The sequence below is a fragment of the Marmota monax genome, unplaced genomic scaffold, assembly GCF_021218885.2.
Source record: "Marmota monax isolate L192 unplaced genomic scaffold, Marmota_monax_Labrador192_F-V1.1 WCK01_AAM20220418_F8-fsc00008, whole genome shotgun sequence".
NCBI lineage: Eukaryota > Metazoa > Chordata > Mammalia > Rodentia > Sciuridae > Marmota > Marmota monax.
In genome coordinates this window covers 24,214,091-24,232,457 of record NW_026694432.1, presented here as the reverse complement: position 1 = coordinate 24,232,457, position 18,367 = coordinate 24,214,091, and the positions used below count along the sequence as shown (strand labels likewise).

At 40.1% G+C, this 18,367-nt stretch overlaps 1 protein-coding gene across 4 annotated transcripts in view; it reads left to right on the top strand.

Annotated features, from left to right (window-relative positions):
* The first annotated feature begins 3,412 nt into the window (after positions 1–3,412).
* The window catches only part of Cdc42 (cell division cycle 42), a 39,730-nt gene continuing 24,775 nt past the window's right edge, over positions 3,413–18,367 (top strand). The window contains exon 1 of one of the 4 annotated variants that reach the window (XM_046468664.2): positions 3,413–3,531. The gene's annotated coding sequence lies outside the window, so the exon portion shown is untranslated. The remainder of the gene's footprint in view (positions 3,532–18,367) is intronic. The other 3 variants (XM_058571072.1, XM_058571071.1, XM_058571070.1) reach the window with 3 other exon arrangements.

The window sequence follows — 18,367 nt, the reverse complement described above, 5'->3', positions numbered from 1 at the left end:
GCCCCTGGGGGACAGGGATTGTAGAATCTTGGATTGTAAGAGAAACGTAACTCCACCTGGTTCAGGCAGCAGAGGGAATTTGTAGGCTCATATGACCAAAAACTGAAGCAAGACTGGACCCAGTGGCTCATGCAAGGTTACTGGGACTTGGTTTTACATCTCATCTCCGTCTCTCTGCTCTGCTTCCCTCCTCTGCCTTGGTCTCATTCTCAGGCAGACTCTCTCCTCCCTGTGGGAAGCTGGCTGCCAGTAGTGCCACCATCACACACAGCTCCCAGCAAATAGATCCATTGAACTGGACAGTTCTGTCCAAGTTCCATAATTGGAGCTTATTGGATCACATGCCAGTTGTTGAAATGCAGCGGCAAAGGGTCTTTCTACAGTGCTCTGATTGGCCAAGCCTGGGTCACATGTTTGTCCCTGCATATAGGGACAGGGTCTTCTCTTCTAGTGGTACTTGGATTGAGAGTGGAGGCAGGGGCTCCTCCAGGAGAGATGGTGGATATTGGAATGCGATCCACAGGCAAAGGGGAGCTGGAGGCTCACGGGCGGCTCCCAGTTACTAGGAGAGAGAAGCTGGAGTCTGGGCTGGCAGCACAGCAGAGGTTGGGGTCAAATAGTAACACCTTTCTAATTGGGGTCAGTGAAATGTCAAGGAGAGACTGACAAAAACCTAACGAAGTGCTAAGTGAGTTCCTGTCCTCAGAATAAAGGCAGGAAAAGCCTAATAGCCGATACTGCTACTAGGGAAAGGGCAGATTTTGTTTGGGAACATTCATGGGATTTTGTGACATGGGATGAAGGAAAGGGCAGTGCCTTGTGGAAGGAAACACCACATCCCCCTGCAGTTTAAGAAACTAAGCTTATACATTTATGATAGTCAAAAATCACAGTAGCCTGGGCTAGAGGTGGTGCAGCTCAGGGGCAGAGCATTTGCTTAGTATGGAGAAGGACTTGGGTTTGATTACCAGCAATGAAAAAGAATTTTATAATAGCCCAAACTAAATTCCAACAGTAGGAGATTGAGTAAATATTGTAATGCCCACATAGTAGAATGAGCCATTACAAATGATGCTTTATTTGACTTGGAAAGACGTCCATAGTGTAGTTTTTGAGTGAGAGAAGGAGCTTACAGTTTTATTTTTCTGCAATAAATGTATATCCATAGAAAAATGCATACTGTGAAGACATGTATACCAACATGTTCACAGTTGGTATCATTAGGTGTGGTACTACACAGAGGCTTATGATTTATTTTAAAAAATATATATTTTAAAAGTATTTTTTAATTGTTGATGGGCCTTTATTTTATTTACTTGTATGTGGTGCTGAGAATCGAACCCAGTGCCTCACGCATGCTAGTCAAGCACGTTACTACTGAGCCACAACCCCAGTCCCTTAAATATATTTTTTAATATTTATTTTTTAGTTGTAGTTGTCAATACCTTTATTTATTTATTTATTTATTTTTGTGATGCTGAGGATCGAACCCAGGGCCTTGCACGCTCTAGGCAAGAGCTCTACCGCTGAGCCACATCCCCAGCCCAGGCTTATGATTTCTTTAGAATAAATATGCTGAGGGCTGGGATTGTGGCTCAGCGGTAGAGTACTCGCCTAGCACGTGTGGGACGCAGGTTCAATTCTCAGCACCACATAAAAATAAAATAAATACAATAAAGGTATTGTGTCCAACTACAACTAAAAAAAAGACTTAAAAAAATTATATATGTTGGGTGGTGTGATATCATAGTTGTCAACTAGAGCCAGACTCTGCAGAGCAAGTCCCTGCTCTGCCACTGCCTGCTGTGATGACCTTAGGCAAGTCTCTTAATGCCTCTGAGAATCAATTCATGCATCCACAAAACGAGGGTGATACTTCCTAACTCACAGGTTGGTTGTATTAAATTAGTAACTATTACTGGGCTTGGTGGTTGCACACTTGTAATCCCAGTTACTTGGGAGGTTGAGGCAGGAGGATTTTTCAAGTTCATCAGCCTAAGCAATTTGGTGAGAACCTCTCTCAAAATAAATAAAAAGGACTGGAGATGTAGTTCAGTGGTAAAACATCCCTGGGTTCAATCCTCAGTACACAAAGAAATAAATAAATAATCTATTACCACATGGAAAACTGTTAGCATCAGGCCTGTAGTAAACACTAAAAAATGTAGTTGCTCTTGTAATTAAAAAATACAAAAGAAAACATGACTATTAGGACTGGGATTGTGGCTCAGTGGTAGAAAGATTGCCTAGCATGCGTGAGGCACTGGGTTCGATCCCTGGCATCATATAAAAATAAACAAAAAAAATATATTGTGTCCATGTACACCTAAAAAAACCACATGACTATTAGATCAGCTATATTGGAGTTAGGAGACTTTCTTGGCCAAATATGTGAAATATTATTAAAATAAGTTATTTTCTCCATCATTAGAATGCATCTGTGAATGAAAAAGGGAAGATCTCTATTTTCCCGCAGCTTGCACAGTGTCAGGGAAGACAGGTGAATAAATATAATAAAAAAAAATATAGGGGCTGGGAATGTGGCTCAAGCGGTAGCGAGGTTGCTTGGCATGCTTGCGGCCAGGGTTCGATCCTCAGCACCACATACAAACAAAGATGTTGTGTCCGCCGAAGACATCCCCAGCCCTCTCTCTCTCTCTTAAAAAAAAAAAAATATATATATATATATATATATAAATATATATATATATATATATGAATGAAATAAGCAAACCGGGTGGCGCCTGCCTGGGGAGGCTGAGGTAGGAGGATCGGAAGTTCAAAGCCAGCCTCAGCAATGGTGAGGCACTAAGCATCTCAGTGAGACCCTGTCTCTAAATAAAATACAACATAGGGCTGGGGATGTGGCTCCGTGGTTGAGCGCCCCTGAGTTCAATTCCCGATACCAGGAAAACAAAAACAAAAACCAAGATAGGATGATCAGGGAGGGCAGGGACATATGAGGTGCAGGGAAAAAGAGGAAGGCAGAGCAACAAATGCAAGGCCTTGGGAAGGGAGGAAGTCTCCAACCCAAAAGCAAACTCATGTGGCTGCAGCCAGGGACACCGAGGTCTGGGCAGAGATAAGAAGAGCGGTGTTCACCTCTCAAGCAGAGCGGATTGAACGTACGCCCGGGGTTATCAGGAAGTCATCCACTTGCAGTGATCTCGGACAAGTCACTACTCTCTCAGAAGCAAAGGGAATAATTCTTTGCTTCAAGAGGTTGCAAGTTTCAAAACAAACGTTAGTGTCAGCGCTTTATACTCAATCATAAGGAAAAAGGTGCGGAGTACAGCTGGGAAGGTGGGAGGCGGACAAACCGCCGCAATCCCGGCCGGTGGGAGGAGACTCAGACTCCGCCCCTCCCCGCCCTTCCCCGGACCGCTCCCGCCTCTTTTACCTCCTCGTCCCACCCACTTCCGCGGGCATCCAACCGTGCGTCTCCTGCGTGCTGACGTCAGGTGCGTGCCCCTGTCCGGCAGCCGAGGAGACCCCGCGCAGCGCTGCCAACGCCCCGGCGGAGAAGCTGAGGTGAGTGCGGGGCCTGAGGCTCCCAGCGAGAGCGGCTCCCCCACCGTCCGGTCACCCCGCGCGGTCCCCCCAGCCCTCTTCGGTCTTCGAGGGCGTCGGGTCTCTGGGGCCCCCGGGGGCCAGGGGCATAGAGCGCTGGGCAGCGCCGGGCTCGCTTGCGCCCGCGGGCTCGCGCGGGTCCGGATTCTGCGGGAGCTGAGGGGAGGGGTCGCGGCGGGGCGCTCGCCCGCGGGAGGTGCGCGGCCGGGCCCGGGGTGCCGGACTGAGGGCGCGGCCTGGCCGGGCTGTCACCGGCAGCGGCGGAAGGAAGGGGTCACACCCATCCAGCCGCCGGCTCCCCTCCCCCTCCCTTCGGCCCTCGGGCTCCCGAGGTCCTGCGGGCGGGATGCCGGGCTCAGGGCCTCAGGGCCGCAGGACCGCCTGCGGGCGCTTGGGCGCCGGGGCGGGCTGGGGCCGGTTCTCGGAGCTCGGGGGCTGGGTCCTGCCCGCTGCGCTCCGGCGTGGACTTCCTGCTTCGCGGGGCGCCGCCGCGGACATTTTGCGGCGGGCGGGGGAGGGGAGCGGAATTGCGACCGCGGCCTGGAAGTGGCGGCGGGGAGGGTCCGCCCGGCTGCCGGCTGGGCCTCCGCCGGGCGCCGCTCCGCCCGGTGCTTGGCTGGGCAGGGCGGGTCTCTGCCCGGCGCCCCCGGTTGCACCGACTCCTGCCTTGGGTTGAGTTCCTGGTCTTGCCGTTTGCTTCTCAGACTCTGCTCTTGTTCAGCTCAGGCTTCGCTTTCAGGGAGTTACCTAACCACCTCCCGAAACCCTCGTCGGCCGCTTCCTTAATTCCCCTTGCTAGGGGGAAATTTTCTTTGTTCTTTCCCCCCCACCTCCCCTTTAAGTCCAAGAGAAATGCAGTGTGGAAGATTACGTCATCGCAGTATATAAGGGGTGAGAGTTTTAACTCCTACAAGTCAGGGGCTCACCAAGCTAAGACAGCTTCCTGCGGACTTGGTCCGGCCATCACCCAGGGGCCGTTCTGCCGGCTTCCCAAACACATCGGATTCAGACATGAGGTTTTGAAATTCTGGTATCTGCGTTATTGGCCGCTCCAAATGTGTTAAAAGCCAGGAAGGTTAAAACATCTCAGAATTAGTTTGTGCCAGGGAATAAAACCTAAGACACACCATCTGTAGTCTCTTAGGCGTTAACTTTAAGGTCCCAAGTCAACTTATTTGAGGGAGCAATTCCTTGGTCCAAAATGGCTTTCCTAGACTGTTCGACTTCTCAATGACTTATTTGATGTAGAGAATAAGCCCAAGTCTACTCAAGCTCCCTCTTTGTGGCAAAGATATGTTGAAAAGAGAACCAGTTATTTTTATGCCTAATCTTTGTTTGCTGGGGACTTTAGTGTTGTTACTAAAAATGAATTTTGCATTTTTAATCAAAGAAACCCCGAGTAATATTAACATTTTAAAGCAAGTGAGATCCAATTATATTATGCTTCTTTATAATCAAGGGTAGCTCCTGTTGGAACAACTGCTTTCCCATTGTTACTCATTTGTATGTAGAGAACAGATTACTTGTTAAGAAACACTTAAAAGGAGTGGTAGGTTGAAATCAGATTTCTGTAGTATGTAGGTGTTACAGAAGATTGGATAGGTATGGAGCTTGGATCTTTTGAAATACATTTGTTAACTTTAACATGGTATCATATTTTAGAAGCATAAAATTGGAACACTTATCTATTTCTTGAGTCTTCTGCAACAGATTTATATATACACACATTTGTCTCTTATATTAACAATAATTTGGATTTGCAATACTTACACTGAGACAAGAAGATAAAGAGATTGGTAATCAAATATTAAAAATGAGCTCCTAGCCAGGTGTGGTGGCTCATGTCCTACTCTGGAGGCTGAGGCAGGGATATCACAAGTTTAAGGCCAGTCTTGGCAACTTTGTAAAATGCTGTCTCAAAATAGAAAGGACTGAGTGCTCCTAGGTTCAGTCTCCAGTACACAGGGGCAGTGGCAGGGTGGGAAATGAGCTGCTTTCCATTAATTTTTTTTTTTTTACGATTTTTTTTTTTTTTTTTTGGTTAGGCACGATACCTTTATTTTATTTATTTATTTTTATGTGGTGCTGAGGGTCAAACCCAGGGCCCCGGGCATGCCAGGCACGTGCTCTACCGCTGAGCCACAACACCAGCCCCCATTAATTTCTTTAAGGCCTGAAAGATCAAATCCTCTCCTTACCCCTAAAATATGTTTTCATATTATGGCCAACACCCATGCTTAGTAAACCAAATTATTTTTTAGGAATCTAAACCAAATGTTGCAGCCTAGAGTAATATGTGGGTGTGAATTAGTGTGATTCTTAAAGCCCATCAAGACCATATATTGAAGTTTTTGCTTCAAGATTCATATTGGTTTTTTGGGATTTTTTTTCCACTTATATTTGTATGGTATATTAGGGAATCATTTATAGTTATTTTTATACTACAAAGTTACACTAATAAAATGTTTTGATCCAATAGCTGTCAAATTTGAGAAACTTTGAAGTACCATTACTTTGCCTGGTCTGGATTGTAATATATGTATATATATATTTTTTAAAAATTTTATAGTTGTACATGGACAGCATGCCTCTATTCTATTTCTATGTGGTGCTAAGGATTAAACCTAGTGCCTCACACATTCTGGGCAAGTGCTCCACCACTGAGCCATAGCCTCAGCCCCTGGATTGTAATATTGACAGGCTTTCTTAAAAGTGAAAATCAAATTGTACTTTTCTTTGTAGATACATTTTAAATGAATTTCTGTATTGATTATCCCTAGAGGATAAGGAAGACAATAATCACTTTAGGCTATAAGACTTTGTCTGATAGGGAGGGAGGATTAATATTGTGTTCACTTATGCTCTTTATATACCTATATATTAAAGGTCTCCATTGTTTTATGATAATGTTTATTCAGTGTTTTCTTCCAAATATATTTGGTAATTTCCCCTGTTAGAATGTGAATTCCAAGAGACTGGGGCTTTATCTTGGTATGGCATCACGGATTTCTAGCACCTAGAATATTGCCAGACACATAATAGATTTCAAGAAATATTTATCAAATGAATGAATTTGGTGATGTCAGAGTGTTAACATTTTCTCTTTCTGAATATTTCCTAGGCTTTCATGCTGTTTTTTCTGAGACAAGTTTTGTGCTTGGTCAGCTATATCTATATTTGGGCCCATTGAAGTGGTGATTACTAATCTCTGCTTTACCTTCTCCATCTGTTAAGTCCTGTATCTTCTGCAGCTGCACTATCTGTGGACAATTTGCCACCATTTAGAAACTCTTTTGGTGATTAGCTTATTCTCCTAAAAATTATTCTGATTTAACATTTGTTTCCTTATCTTCCTCTATTTCTTTATTTCCAAACAACAGCTTAGTTTTGCTGCTTCTCTACACTATCACATTCTTGGTTCTGTTATGCTTTGTCTCTTAGGAGTTTCTACTTTTAGTTGCTCATGTCTTTAGTCCAAAGGATTTTTACTAAAACAATTTTTTATTAATGCCATCTCAGCTGTGTTTGCCATTGCTGCTATTGTAAATCCCAGATGTCAGAATACTTCACTAGTTGCTCAGAACATTGTTTTCACTGCTTAATTAGATGAAGTGAAATCAAATCTCTTGCCACCAAAATGGTATTCCTCCTTGCAATTTTAGAAAAAAAAATTATTTTAACCTATTATTGGCTTTATGATTATGCAAAATTCCAAAACAATTTCTTTTCCTTCTCTCCTTTCCTTTTGTAACTGCTATGTTGGGCTGGGTTTGTGGCTCAGTGGTTGAGCTCTTGCCTCTCATGGAAGAGACACTGCATTTGATCTTCAGCACCATATTAAAAAAAAAAAAAAGATATTGTGTCCATGTACAACTTAAAAAAAAAACAACAAAAAAACTGCTTTGTTGCCCAGGTTGACAACTCTTGGGCTCTAGTAATCCTCCCTCAGTATCTCAGATAGCTGGATTTCCAGGCATGTGCTATCATACCTGGCCAGAATGGTTTCTAATACAGTAAAAGATGAATTGTTAAGTTATGGATTCAGAAAGTGTAAGTGCTCTGTCACCTGAATAAAACCTCTGATTTAAGCTGTGTTGCTCACTTGTGTATGTCACCCCCAACCCCATACTGGGATTGAATCCAGGGGCACTCTACCATCCCTACATTGCTAGCCCTTTTTATTTTGAGATAGGTTCTTGCTAAGTTACCCAATTGACCTAAAATTTTTGGATCCTTCTGCCTCAGATTCCTGGGTGGCTGGGATTACAGGTGTGCACCACCACATTTGGCCTTGCTTTTGTTCTTTAACACTATACACTTTAACACCATTTCTCAAAGTAAGCCATTTATTTCCATTTGCCATTTTAATTCTGCCGCTGTGTGTCCTTGGGAGATATACTGCTATTATAGTGATTCAAAGTGTAGATTTTCATTCTGTATTTCCTGGGTCCAAATTCTAGCCTTACCATTTATTAGTTAAACACAGTCTTAAGTAACATCTTTGTGACTCTGGTTTTCCTCCTATAAAATAGAGCTGGCAATAATACCTATCTTACAGTGTTGAAGATTAAATCAGTTGATATGTGAAGTACTTAACTTCAGTGACACAGTGCTATATAGGTGTTGGCTCTCACTATTCCAACTTTTTAGACCCCCTCCAACCTTTGAGAAATTGTGTTTACTCTAAACATAAACATTTTAATAACCATCCCTCCCCCAGACTAAATCCATAAAATTTAAAAAAATGAAGTGGGTATGTTGCCTTTTCACTTTTTTTTTTTTTTTTTTTAAATGTGTGGTACTAGGGATTGAATCCAAGGGTGCTGTACCACTGAGCTACATTCCCAGCCCATTTTATTTTTTGTTTCGAGACAGGGCCTTTTTCAGTTGCCCAGACTGACTGATCTTGAACTTGTGGTTCTTCTGCTTCTGCCTTCCCAGTAGCTGAGATTATAGGCATGTTCCATCATACCTGGCTTTTTTTTTTTTTAATAAACATTTTTATAAGTTATCTTTACCAATATGATAGAAGTAAGAGTGTGAGGAATCAGATAGGCAATATACATATGGTCTATGGACCCAGCTACATAAGCCCACCTGGGAACTCATTAGAAATCTCAGGATCCATCCCAGTTTTTCTGAGTCAGACTGTATTTTAGCAATCCCTGCGTTATTTTTATTTGTATTCTTAAAATTTTTATTATTTATTTTTATAATTTGAATTTTTAAAAAATATTTATTTTTAGTTGTAGTTGTCATGACCTTTATTTTTTTAAGTAGTGCTGAGATTCGAACCCAGGGCCTCGCATGTGGTAGGCGAGCTCTCTATCAATGAGCCACAACCCCAGCCCCTGTATTGTTTTTTTTTAAAAATATTTTTAGTTGTAGATGGACACAATACCTTTATTTTGTTTATTAGTTTTTTTATGTGGTGCTGGGGATTGAACCCAGTGCCTCATACATGCCAGGCAAGCACTCTACCACTGAGCCCCAGCCCCAGCATGTTTTTTTTTTTAATTTGATCTTTTTTTAGTTGCCCTAAGCAACTCAGTGAGACCCTGTCTCTAAACAAAATACAAAAAAGGGCTGGGGATATAGCTCAGTTAAAGCACCCCTGGGTTCAATACCCAGTACCCAAAAAAAAAAAAGGCAAGCATAATTCCTTTAAAAGCCAAACAGGCTTCAGATTCATTTTCAAATTAAAATCCTTGCAATTCTTACATGGCCTAAAAGAAACCTGGCTATCCTTCAGTAGAGGGGAAAAAATAATGCACCCAACATTGTTTCTGAAATACCTTACAACATCACCATAGCAGTTCCAGTTTCGAAAAGAATGCTTCAAAACTTAATACACGGGGACTAGGGATCAGCAGTAGTGCACTTGCCTGGCATGTGTGAGGTTCAATACTCAGCATCACATATAAATAAATAAATGAAATAAAGGTCTATTAACAACTAAAAAAAGATCAAATTAAAAAAAAAAAAAAAACATGCTGGGGCTGGGGCTCCTCCTGCCTTTGTGCCCAGCTCTGTTTGGCATTTAAAGGAATTATGCTTTCTTGCTTATGGTGTAGAATCACCTCCTTGTCTGTGTTCCTTATGAGGAACTAGTGAATTGTTTGAAGTTATTAAAGTGCTATTGCTTCCCTTAGTAATAATCATAAGTTCTAGTTTAGCTTATGAATTTACTTTTGAACTTAAATGACATTTTATTGAAAACCAGTTGCTCTGGTTGAGGAATGGTCTAAGTTTATGATCAGGATAATTCATATTGGTTATGAAAGCTTAGAGGTGAAATACAAAGTTGGCATTTAGGTGGTCCAACTTGAAAAGTATTTTCTGGTTTCTTTGTTAAAATAAATCATAACTAGCTGTACATAGTGGTGCTATGCTCTAAGCCCATTCCAGCTGCTTGGGAGACTGAGGCAGGAAGATCGAAAGTTTGCTTAGTGTTCAAGACCTTGTCTCAAAAAAGGGCTAGGGATGTAGTTCAGTGCAGTGGGAGAGCACCCCTGGGTTCAATCTCCAGTACCAAAATAAATAAATGAAGTAAAAATAAGCCACATCTCTAATCTCAGGGGAGAAATGTTAATAACTAATACTTAAGCTGCCATCCTGAAAAATTATTGCTATTCTTCAAGGAATACATTGAATTTATTTCCCTAATATGTTTCCTTTTTCTTAAACTATTGGGTGTAGGAGAAATTCACCAGCATTATTTTTGTGCAGTATATGCTCTAGAGTAATGCTTCCCAACCCTTTTCAAATCAAAGTAGCCATAGAAGGGTATCTGTATGCCACCCTAGGGTAAATAGAGAGGCTGTTCTTGCTGGTCAGAGGAGACTCAGTATGCCAGGAGAGCTGGGGGATCAGTATCTCAGGCACACCTGTGTCCATCCTCTTCCTCCCAGGTGGCAGTCTGAATCCATCTATTATATTGTTAGCTATAAAGCTATCCTTTCAGTGAAGAGATTATCAGTATTTGTTACTGAAAAGAGAAAAGCTGTCAGAGAACAGTTCAAAGGAAGAACAAGTGAAATCAGAGGAAGAAGTTGTGGTGGAATAAAGGAATACTGTATTAGTGCTAAAATGAGTGTGAGAAGAACATAAATTTAGAAGAATAAGCAATATTTAAGCTCAGTCCCTTTGTCTGTTTTTTTTTTTTAAAGAATTTTTAAAAGTATTTATTTTTTAGTTGTAGTTGGACACAATACCTTTATTTATTCTTATGCAGTGCTGAGGATCGAACCCAGGGTACGCATATGCTAGGGGAGTGCTCTACCGCTGAACCCCGGCCCCCCCATTTGTTCTCTTAGTAGGCAGTTTATTTGTAATATTTTTGGTTTGTTTTTTAATCTGTTAAAAGCAGATGAAGAAGAGTAGGAAAATTAAAAGAATACTTTTTTTTTTTTTGAAGAATAATATCTGGACTTGGTGTGGTAGCACATGCCTATAATCTCATCGGGATCAGAAGGAACTTGAGTTCAAAGCCAGCCTCAGCAACTTAGTGAGAACTTTTCTCTAAATAAAGTATAAAAAGGGCTGGGGATGTAGCTCATTGGTTGAGCACCCCTGGGTTCAATCTCTGGTAAACTACCCCGCCCCCCCAACCCCCCCCAACCCTGTTTCATATACTTTCATCATAATATAATTACTATAACTACTAGTACTTGTTTTACTAGCTGAATGCTTTGAGAGGAGCTCTGTTTTAGAGCTCTTCTGAAATTGAACCATCTATGTATCACTTATTTTTTTTTTCCAGAAAAAACATACTTCTATTGTAGGGTTTAAGATTAACAGATTATTTTTATATTTTGTGGTGCTGGGGATTGAACCCAGGGTTGTGTGCATGGTAGGCAAACACATTGATCCATATCCCCAACCCCAAAAGTAAGATTTTAAAATACATTATTATATTTTAAAATGTAAATTTTTATTTATCAGATAACTTGAAATAAATGGATATTTTCTGTTAATATCAGGGCTAGGATTTAAACAATGTCTAATATCTTCCTTTGTTTCACAGAGTATACAAATATATTCCTAAAATGTAAGCTAGGAAATGTATGAATTATTTTGGGTTATGTTATTTATTTGCTCTGTTCATTATAGGGCAAAAGGGAATGTTCAATCATTGTAATAGTTTGTAAATTTCTAAATATGGAGGTAGGGGATAATTTTAATTGTTAGAATAGTGCCTGTGTTTAGTGTATTTCATAATACCTAAAAGATGTTTCTATGGGTTTGGGTGTCAAATAAATTAGAAATTCTACTTATTATATCCTGATCTTGGAATTCATAATGTATGTAAGTTTATTAAAAATTCAGAGAAGTTAGATCATCAGGGAATCTGTTTAGCTTGGTATTTCTTATGCTTGTTTGGTGAAGTTTTTTTTCTTACCCATGGATTTTTTTTTATTTTTTTAAAGAGAGAGAATTTTTTTTAATATTTATTTTTTAGTTTTCGGTGGACACAACATCTTTATTTTATTTTTATGTGGTGCTGAGGATCGAACCCAGTGCTCCGCGCATGCCAGGCAAGCGTGCTGCTGCTTGAGCCACATCCCCAGCCCCTACCATGGAAAAATTTAAAGTTTTGAGAAAATGGTGGATTAGTAATCTCCATTACATCCAAGGCTGTTGGGGGTGTCAATTAATGTTTGCTATGAGTAGAAAAGTAGAAATAAAATTTCCCTTAAGTTTCTAATACAGGTGAATGGTAGAGACACACAGGATTTATTATTGCTTTGGCTTAAACCTCACAGAAGAATTGTACAAGTACTTTAGTTTGGACTTTCTTGAGATGGAACCGAACCTGATATATATGAAAGAGATCTTTGGGGTGTAGCTTCATCTCAAGTTAAAATTAGGCAAGGTGTGTTAGAAGGGAGACCAGTATTGGGACTGAAGAATTGATTGTCCACTGGCTGCAAAGGAAATTTTGAAATGGAGTCATTGTCTCCAATTTCTTCTCTTCTTGGGTCATTGGTCCTAGTTTGAGTAATTTGTTTTCTAGTATTCTGCAAAGTTTACAGTACTTCAAAGCCAATATTTTAACATTCTGAAAGTTCTATAATTAGCTGTTCCATTTGTGATTCAAATAATTTGTTTTATATTTTTGCTCTAAAAATTTTCCTAGTAATTGTTCACATATGTAATTTTTTTTAGGATCTTGTGGTATGACATAATTCTTTGTATTTTATTTTATTTTTTATTATTTTTTTAAAGAAAGAGAATTTTTTAAATATTTATTTTTTAGTTTTTGGCAGACACAACATCTTTGTTTGTATGTGGTGCCACACGCATGCCAGGCGAACGCACTACCGCTTGAGCCACATCCCCAGCCCTTTCTTTGTATTTTATAATGTGGTATATAGTTTTGCTGTTTTTCCTTTAACATACTGCCCCAAATCCCCTTATTCCATCCTGAAAAAGTCAAGTCCTCATCTTTTAGATTGACTTCCCTCCCTCGTATATATTACATGGAAGTGATGATATATTATCCTTAACAGGTGTCCTTGGTTCTAGTTAAATCACAACCATGAACAGAACAGTTATTTCACATATTATATTGCTGTTACCAGTTATTCAAGAGAGATGGAATGGGGAACTTTATAAGGGTTGGGACTAGGAACTTGGTTTGGGTTACTCTATTTCTTTATTTTTATTTGATTTTTATGATGCTAGAGATTGACCCTGGGGTCTTGCCCACGCTAGGCAAGTGCTCTACCACTGAGCCACATCCCTATTCCTTATCCTATTTCTTTAAAAGTTTACCTTTTTTTAAAAAATTTTCCTTTTGCGGTTCTGAGGATTGAACCCAGGGGGCACTCTGCCACTGAGTTACATCCCCAGTCTTTTTATTTCTTATTTTGAGACAGGGTATTGCTAAGTCGCTGAGGCCAGGCTTAAATTTGTGATCTTCCTGCCTTAGTCTCCTGAATCACTGGGATTAGATATATGCCACTGTGCCTGGTAGAAGCGACTTTTAAATTCTGGAGATAATTATTTGCAGTTATGTGATTCCTTAACATTATGTGCTTTAATTTATTTTATTTTATTATTATTTTTTTAAATTTTATTTTTGAGAGAGAGAATTTTTTAATATTTATTTTTTAGTTTTCGGTGGACACAACTTCTTTGTTTGTATGTGGTGCTGAGTATCGAACCCCGGGCCGCATGCATGCCAGGCAACCTCGCTACCGCTTGAGCCACATCCCCAGCCCCCTTTAATTGATTTTAAATCTAAAAGAACTTGGTGTGGTGGTGCACATTTGTAATTCCAAGAACTCAGGAGAGTGAGGCAGGAAGATGGCAAGTTTAACCTTGGCAGTTTAGCAAGACCATGTCTCAAAATAAAAAATTAAAAAGAACTGAGAATGTGCTGGGGTTGTGGCTCAGTGGTAGTGCGCTTCCCTAGCATGTGTGAGGCACTGAGTTTGATTTTCAACATCACATATAAACGAATAAATGAATAAAGGTCCATCAATAACTAATTTAAAAAAAAAAGAACTGAGAATGTAGTTCAGTGATTGAGTGCTCCCAGGGTTCAATTGTCAGTACCAGAGTAAAAAAAATCTAAATGAGTTGTTCAGAATTAGAGGCATATTTTAATCCAAAACCAAGGAGTATAGGATTGTTTACATTAAGGATTTGACTCTGATACAGTTGCAGGCACAGTGTGGTGCATGTGTACTTTTTTGGGATGCTGCTTTTCTAAGGAAAGGTTTTTGTTCTGTTTTTGCCCATTTAAAAGTAGATCTGTATTGGGCGGGGGCTGGGGCTCAGCATTAGTGCACTTGCCTGGCATGTGTGAGACACTGGGTTCGGTTCTCAGCACCTCATATAAATAAATAAATAAAATAAAGGTCTGTTAACAACTAAAAAAAAAAAAAAAAGAAGTGGATCTGTGGCATACTCCTGTAATCCCAGCAGCTGGGGAGGCTGAGACAGGAGTTCAAAGTTAGCTTCAGCAATGGTGAGGCTCTAAGCAAGTCAGTGAGATACTGTTTCCAAGTAAAACATAAAATAGGGCTGAGAATGTGGCTCAGTTGTCGAGTACCCCTGAGTTCAATCCCTGGTACAAAAAAAGAAAAAACAAACAAACAAACAAAAACCAGTCAGTAGATCTGGGTATGGTGGGTGGTGCACACCTGTATTTTCAGCTATCTGGATGGAGGCTGAGGCAAGAAGATTGCAGATTTGAGGCCAGCTTGGGCAACTGAGAGTGACCCTGTCTTAAAAGGGCTGGGAGCTGGGGTTATGATTCAGTGGTAGAGTGCTTGCCTAACATGTGTGAGGCACTGGTTTTATCCTCAGTACCATAAAAATAAATAAATAAAGGTATTGTGTCTATCTATAACTAAAAATATAAAATAAGTAAATAAATAAAAAGGGGCTGGGCATATAGATCAGTGGTAGATTGCAGTGCCTCTGGGTTCAATCCCCCATATCACCACCACAAAAAAAAAAAAAAAAAGGCAGTAGAATTGTGTATTCACTCAGCAGTATAGAGATGCTCATGGAGTAAAGTGTTGTAAAGTGTTGAGGGTCTAGTAGAACTTGGGTTGCATTTTAAAATAGGGTAGGCAGAGGAGTTCTCACTCTAAAAATGGCATACCAGCAAAGATCCGTAGAGGATGTGACAGCCATTCAGGCAAGAATATGACAGGAAGCAGGAACAGCTGTAATCACTTTCAATCAATGACAGTATTAAACTTAATTTTGTAAGATGTTCCTTAAAAATAGACTTTAAGCAATTGTAGTCCATAATCTATTTATAGAACCATTATAGGAGCTTAGTTACCAAATGTGTTTAATATTTGAAGAAACAGTTGATAGTCAAGGTAGAAATCTGCATGGTGGTGTTCTTAGTTTCAAAGTATGCTTGAAAAGCCCAGTTTGTTGCCAACATGTATTGGTTATTTTTCACTCTTTGCCACTCTTTGTTTCTCTTGAGTTTTTAAAGTTTTTAGGTAAAACATATTGTTAATTTTCTGTGTCATCAAGCTGAAATACCTGTGCCTACTGATGCAGCCTTCAAAGCAAATGTTACAGCATTTCTTGTTATTCTTTTTTGAATGATATGTATTTATTATTAAGATTTTGCAGTGTTGCGATTGAAACCGGGGTCTCATGCATGGTAGGCAGTCAGTTTATCACCAAGCTGCATCCCTAGTCCCTGCCAAGTGGTCTTTTCATTTTTCTTTTTGGTGGTACTGGGGATGGAACCCAGGGGTGGTCTCCTAATGACCTACATCCCTAGCCCTTTTTATTTTTTGAGTTTCATCCCCAGTACAGCAAGAAACAAAAACAGTTCTTCAGATTTGCCCCCCTTTATACAAAGCCTCCACAACCTGATCAAAATTTAAAAATTAACATTTTTTTTTGTGGTACTGGGGATTGAACCCAGGGCCCTTTACCACTGAGCCACATACCCAGTGCTTTTTTATTTTATTTTGAGATGAGGTCTTGCTAAGTTGTCCAGGTTAACTTTGAGCTTGAGATCCTCCTACTTTAGCCTCTTGTGTAGTATTACAGTACTTTAACTAAGTTTTCTGACTATCTGATTTTCTTTGATAGTTCACCTGGGGATACAAATACGGTATTGGTACTCCTTAAAAACAGTCAAACAAACAAAAAACCCTGTTGTTGATGGATATAAAAGAAATGGTAGCTCACTGTACCTCACCCAGGTTAAATCTCTTCTTGCCTGGCTTTCAGCCTCTTTGTGACTTGGACTTATTCAGGTGTGATATTTTTGTTGTTGTTTCTCACTTTGGAATCCTATCTCCTGATATTTCATCTAATTAGAGACTTATTCTTACTTTGTAGACCACTGTTATGTATTTGCTACTTTAAAAAAAATATTTTTAATTGGGGATTGAACCCAGAGGTGCTTTACCACTGAACTATACCCCCCACTTTTCTTTTTAATTTTGAGACATGGTCTCACTAAATTAATTGCTTAGGGCCTTACTAAATTACTGTCCTTGAATTGCTGGGATTATAGGTGTGTGCCACCATGCCTGCTGGCTCTCCACATTTGCTGCTATCTTTTTTTGGGAGAGGGGGCAGGGGTTGAACCAGGCGTGCTTAACCACAGAGCCACATCCCCAGCCCTTTCAATGTTTTGTTTTGAGAAAGGGTCTTGCTAAGTTGCTTAGGATCTGTCCAAGTTTCTGAGGCTGGCTTCAAACTGGTGATCCTCCTGCCTCAGCTTCCTGAGCTGCAGGGATTATAGGCGTGTGCCACCACATTCGGCCCCATATTTACTACTCCTATGAACACCTATGGCACTTATTTATAGTGTAAATTTGTAGCAGTTGGAGACTACAATTGTTAGCCTTTTATATTTATAACTAGAAAAGTGTATAAGATGATGTATGTTCAATATCCTAGCATAGTGTTTGGCACAGTATAAGCATTCAGTAAATTATTGAAATGTTTGAAGGCATAGTTTCTATCTTACCCAGTGTATCACTATAATGGGCACCTAAGATGTTTTGCTGCCTTTTTTTTTTGGTTAATAGAAGAACAGAAGCCTGTTGTAACATGTTTTAGGTCCTAACTTATATCCTGATTGGAGAAGGTCTTTTAGGTGCTTGAGGGTCTTTTTTTTTTTTTTTTTTAACTAATAGACATACCTACTATTAATTTGTTTTTACACCCCTCTCCCCATTGGGGATTGAACCCAGGGACACTCTCCCATTGAGCTACATTCCCATCCCCCTCCTTTTTTTTTTTTTTAAATATTTTTTTAGTTGTAGTTGGACACAATACCTTTATTTTTATTTATTTTTATGTGGTGCTGAGGATCAAACCCAGCGTCTTGCATGTGCTAGGTGAGAGCTCTACTGCTGAGCCACCACCCCAGACCCCCATCCCTTTTTAAAATTTATTTTTATTTTGAGGCAGAGTCTTGCTAAGTTGCCTAGGCTAGCTTGGAATTTGCAGTCCTCCTGTTTCAGCCTCCCAAGTTGCTGGGATTACAGACCTGTACAGCCATGCCTTCACATTGTTGATGAAGTGTTTTCTTCCTTTTGGATACATGGTTTGAAATGGACTTAGACAAATGATGTGAATATTTTTTATGACACTTTGAATATACATGCAGGCCATTTTTAAAAAGTGGCCTGAGATAATGAATAGATGAAGGATTTTGGTGATTTTGGTTTTTCAGTACTTGTTAGTTGTTAGACCTCAGATTTGCTGGTGGATTTTTTTTTTTAATTGTTGAATATGTTTTGTAGATCCTTTGATTTTAGTACGTAGGTTTTTTAAAAAAATATTTATTTTTTAGGTGTAGTTGGACACAATGCCTTTATTTTATTTATTTATTTTTATGTGGTGCTGAGGATTGAACTTAGGGTCTTGCAGGTGCTAGGTGAGTGCTCTACCGCTGAACCATAACCCCAGCCCCCATAGTTTTGTTTTTTAAAATTAGCTACTACATGCACATGGTGAAAACTTCAGTACTAATGAGAACATGATAGAAAATGAGACTACTTATTCCAGACACCTATATCCCCTCCCTAGAAGCAGCCCTTCTTACCAGTTTCTTTCATGTCTTTTCAGGTGGTCCCTACATCTGTAGTATGTGTATATCCTTTACATAAGAAAAAACACAAATAAACCGGCATGTTACACGCATTGTTCTATACCTGGTTTTTTTTTTTTTTTTTAATATTTTTTATAGTAGATGGTCACAGTACCTTTATTTTATTTTTTAATGTGGTGCTGAGGATTGAACCCAGTGCCTCACATGTGCTAGGCAAGCGCTGTACCAACTGAGCCA